Here is a 4649-nt window from a genome sequence, read left to right as displayed (position 1 = left end):
CGCAGGGTTGTGGATCGAGGCCTGCATTGGGCTCAGCGCTGAGCGTGGTACCTACTTAAGATTCTCTCTCTCTCCCTCTGCCCCTCTCCCCGACTCGCACTCTCTCTCTGTCTCTCTCTGTCTCTCTCTCTCTCTTGCGCTCTCGCTCTCCATAGCAATGGAGAGAACATGACCTGCAATGTCAGCAGCCCACCAGCAGGGGGCTGAGGGACAAAGTTGGGTGGGGGCCAGGGCTGTGTATGTATCTCAGAGTCCCCAGTAGCCAGAAACAGAAATGGGGACACAGGAACGTTAAATGAATGGGTGGATGCATCCGTAGGCCCATTCTTGGCCCTCTTTGCAGCATTAAATTGGGAAATGGGATTTTCTGGGCAGTGATGGTGGAGTTTACATGCATTAGATCCCGCCACGGAAGAACAGTCCATAGCTAGTGCTATGGTCTCTGGTAGATCACTCTAAAGGCCAATTCCATCCGGCTGCTCTGCAGAAGAGAGAAGCCAGCACTGGGGTTTGTCGCACACACACCACATAACTCTGGACCCGGCTCCTTCCTTCTCAGGGCCTCCATTTCCCCAGAAGTAGAATGAGGAGGTAAGATGATCTCCTTCCATGATGCTATGATCCCATTAAGGATCACTTGAATATATAATGAATTCTCAACACGGACGCTCTTCTAAAATACGAGATATTTGTTTCTTATGCTGTACATAGTAATGTGTACAAAGAACTTAGGGTAAGATCCTTAGAAAATTTTCTAATTAGAAAATAAGATCCTTAGAAAATCCTTAGAGCTAAGGAGTGAGCTAACAGTGGAAATCAGCTTCTTGTTATCTTTTCGGTAAGATAATAATGCAAAGTCTGACCCCCAGGCCTGCCCGTGGTGCACACACACACACACACACTCACATTCATACATGCATGCACATTCTGTCATACACACACATCCATATACATTTCATCATCACCTCCACTCCCTCCCCACCCCCCACAAATTACTGTATTGTAAGTGTACGTGGAAAATGTTTAGGAATGAGACCAGCCAATGGAACGTAAAAGGAAAAGATGAAACTTGGGTCTGAATTAGGAGGAAATGACACTGGGGAAATGGAGGCCACAAGCTCCCTGGGGGGTTTAAAATAGATCAAAGTCTGGGCTATTTTTGTCTTTCTGGGGCGGGAAGCATTCAGGGGTGATGGTACTGACTTTTTGCCCAGAACACTTACTAAGGGCAAAGAGGCATCCTGGCACTGCTTTCTGTTGTCTAAACTGGTGGCCCCAATCACCAGGGCAGGGTCTGTTCAAAGACACTTCTCTTAAGGACTACAACATACCATTCTCTTAATCTGAGCTGTTTCTCACTGAGGGCCAACCTCACGTCAAGTATGGAATACACATTGTTTATTTAATCTGTACCAAAACTGCCAGGTCAATATTATTATGCCCACTTTATAGAGAAGATCACTGAGGCAGAGGGTGGATTAACAATGTGCCCATATCATATAACTAATAAGAGACCAAACTGGACTATGAAGTCAGGGGTCACCCCTTTTCTCTCCTCTGGCTGCCTCGCCATCCCCTTTCATCCGGAAGGGTTGGGAGAGCATGGATGGGTGGCCAACATTCCTTACAGGAGGTGGAAAACATTCCCTGAGGTCACAGCTCTGCCTTTAAGTCTTGCTCCTTGTTCAAGCCCAGCCGCTCTGGAGGTTTCCTCTCTACTCTGGGCTGACCTGGCATTTCGACAACAATCTCTTTTAATAGTTCCTGCAGGGTGTGACCCGGGTCTGGTGGTTTGATCTTGCTCCAAATTAGAACTTCAGTCAATGGCAGTCCTGTTTTCTGGTGTACACAATTCTCGTGGATGACATCCATGGGTGGTGACATCATATTTATGTCCGATTTGCCTACTTGGGCAATCCTTTGTTCTTCTCCTTTAGTGTAATTTAGAATCCTAGACTTTAATTGTAGGACTTTTGTCTGGCAGGGGGTGGTGGGGGTCAACGGTTGTCTTTAGATGGGGGTCATTTATGTGCTTATTAGCCAAATATACTCTAATTTATATGAACAGCATATATTTCTTTCCTTCTATCCCTGGATCTCCACATCCGTGGCAGTGAAGCTCGAGGCGGGGATAAGAACCTCCTGAACACCCAGACTCCACGCCCATCCTTCTCCACCCCTGTGCTCTCTGGGGAAGTTCATGGGAGTTCTTAGACCCAGAGTCTGCAACCATGGCTTCGAGTTCTAGCTCTGAGCCCCATTCGGTGTCTGACTTTGGGCAAGTCATGCTGTTCTCTGGGTCTTGGCTTCCCACCTATGAAACATAAGGGATAAAAGAGGTAATGTGTGAAAATGCTTTGTGAAGACCAGCAGCTGCAGGGGAATCTTCTGGAGGGCTTGAAAAACAGAACTCTCTGGGGACCACCCACAGAGTCTGACCCAGCGGAGACTGAGAATCTGAGTTTCTAACAAGCCCCAGGATGCTGATGCTGCTGTTTCAGAGTCCACACCTGGCGAATGGCTGGCTAGGAGCGAACAGACACACTGTGAGAGATGCATTATGGCGACGCAGGGCAGGGTCTCGACGTTTCACCACCACCCACCCACTTTAGGGCCGCGTTTCCTCACCCCAGATAAGTATCATCTGCGGAACTCGTGCAAAAACAAAACAAAACAGATTCTCCTGCGCCGACCCAGACTTACCAACAAGTTCCAAGGGAGAGGCCTGGTAATCTGCACTGGAACAAGCCGCCTGGCCAGTCTTATCATCAAGATGGTTGGGAAACACGGTAGCTTAACCACTGGTTCTAGATGCAGAGGCTTTCTTCGAAAGCAAATGGTCCATGTCCCCTCCAAGTGGGGACGTGGCTAATAAGTGACAGCCTCTTTTCCACAAGGGAGAGGTGTCCCCAGCCTACCAGCGGATACCTTGTAAGGCATGCAAGCCAGACTTCAGGGGTTTCTGATGGCCTCAGGACAAGTGTCAGAGAAGGAAGAGGACCTGAGTGGACTTCAGTGTGGTCCTCATCACCAAAAGAAACCTGCCCAAAGCAGCACACTCATTCACTTTTACACAGGCAGCTATGTCCCATCTCCAGCCCCCAAAGTTCCCCACACCAAGGAGACAATAGCATGGCTTGAAGCGATGGTTGACATCCTGGCTGCACATGACACTTGCCCTCCCCTGTATGTGTGGCCGAGCGCGGCCCCAGACCGATTAAATCAGACACGTAAGAGGGCATGCAGCATCACCGTGTGTGGTGCTCCATGGGCGACCACAGTTTGCAGCTGGCCCTGCGTTAGAGGGAAGATGTGGGCACAGCTGGCACTCTCACAGCTGCACACCTTCCCAGGGTCTCACCTTGGTCACCTGGCATGCCCATCAAAAGACATGGTTACAGACCATACGGCATGTTCAACAAGAAGACTCTCCTTTAAAATAGGGGCGCCTGGGTGGCTCAGTCAGTTAAGCAAGCGTCTGACTTCGGCTCGGGTCGTGATCTCGCGGTCCGTGAGTTCGAGCCCCGTGTCTGGCTCTGTGCTGACCGCTCAGAGCCTGGAGCCTGTTTCGGATTCTGTGTCTCCCTCTCTCTCTGCTCCTCCCCCGCTCGTGCTCTGTCTCTCTCTCTCTCTCTCTCTCTCTCTCTCAAAAATAAACATTAAAAAAATTTTTTAATAATAAAATAAAATAAAATAAAGCCCCATTAAGTGATGTCTTTAAGTTCTGATATTTTTGAAAAGATGCTCACGGTCACTAATCATTCGGGAAATGCAAATCAAAACCACAATGAGATACCACCTCATGCCCATTAGGATGGCTACTAGCAAAACCGTTTTAAAGACAAGAAGAAGTGTTGGTGAGGATGTAGGGAAGTTGGAGCCCTTACGCGCTGTTGGTGGGAATGTCAAGTGATGCAGCCACTATGAAAAACCACATGGCAGCTCCTCAGAAAATTAGAGAGCCAATCTCACTTCCAGGCATATGCCCAAAAGAAATGAAAACAAGATCTTGAACAGCTATCTGCACACCCATGTGCATAGCAGCACTATTCATAATAGCCAAAAGGTGGAAACAACCCAAGTGTCCATGAATAGATGAACGGGTACAGAAAATATGATATATACACACCATGGAATATTATTCAGCCTTAAAAAGGAAGGAAATTCTGACGCAGGCTACAACATGGATGAACCTTGAGGATATTATGTTAAGTGCAACAAGCCAGTCACAAAAAGACAAATACCGCATGATTCCACTTACATGAGGTACCTGGAGTTGTGAGATTCAGAGAGACAGAACGTAGAATGGGGGTTGCCAGGGCCTGAGGGGAGGCAGGAAGGGGGAGTTATCGTTTAAGGGGTGCAGAGTTCCCGTTTGGGATGCTGAAAAAGTTCTGGAGATGGATGGTGGCGACTGTTACCCAACAGAATGAACACACTTAAGGCCACAGAATTGTACACATAAAAATGGTTAAGATGATAATTTTGTTTTTAAGTAGGTTCCACGCCCAACGTGGGGCTTGAACTCACGGCCCTGGGATCAGGAATCACATGCTCTACCGACTGAGCCAGCCAGGAGCCTCAGTTAAGACGATAAATTTTACGTTAAATGTACTTAACCACAATTTTTTTAATGACATTTATTTAAA

General features: G+C 47.8%; 1 non-coding gene across 1 annotated transcript; it reads right to left on the bottom strand.

Annotated features, from left to right (window-relative positions):
* Positions 1-4505: 4505 nt before the first annotated feature.
* TRNAR-CCU lies at positions 4506-4578 on the bottom strand. Its single transcript has one exon. It is a non-coding gene; the product is annotated as a tRNA-Arg (tRNA).
* Between the last annotated feature and the right edge of the window lie 71 nt (positions 4579-4649).

This window comes from Lynx canadensis, chromosome D2, assembly GCF_007474595.2.
Source record: "Lynx canadensis isolate LIC74 chromosome D2, mLynCan4.pri.v2, whole genome shotgun sequence".
Lineage (NCBI taxonomy): Eukaryota > Metazoa > Chordata > Mammalia > Carnivora > Felidae > Lynx > Lynx canadensis.
The sequence above is the reverse complement of the archived record's forward strand: the minus strand, read 5'-3'. Positions and strand labels throughout refer to the sequence as shown.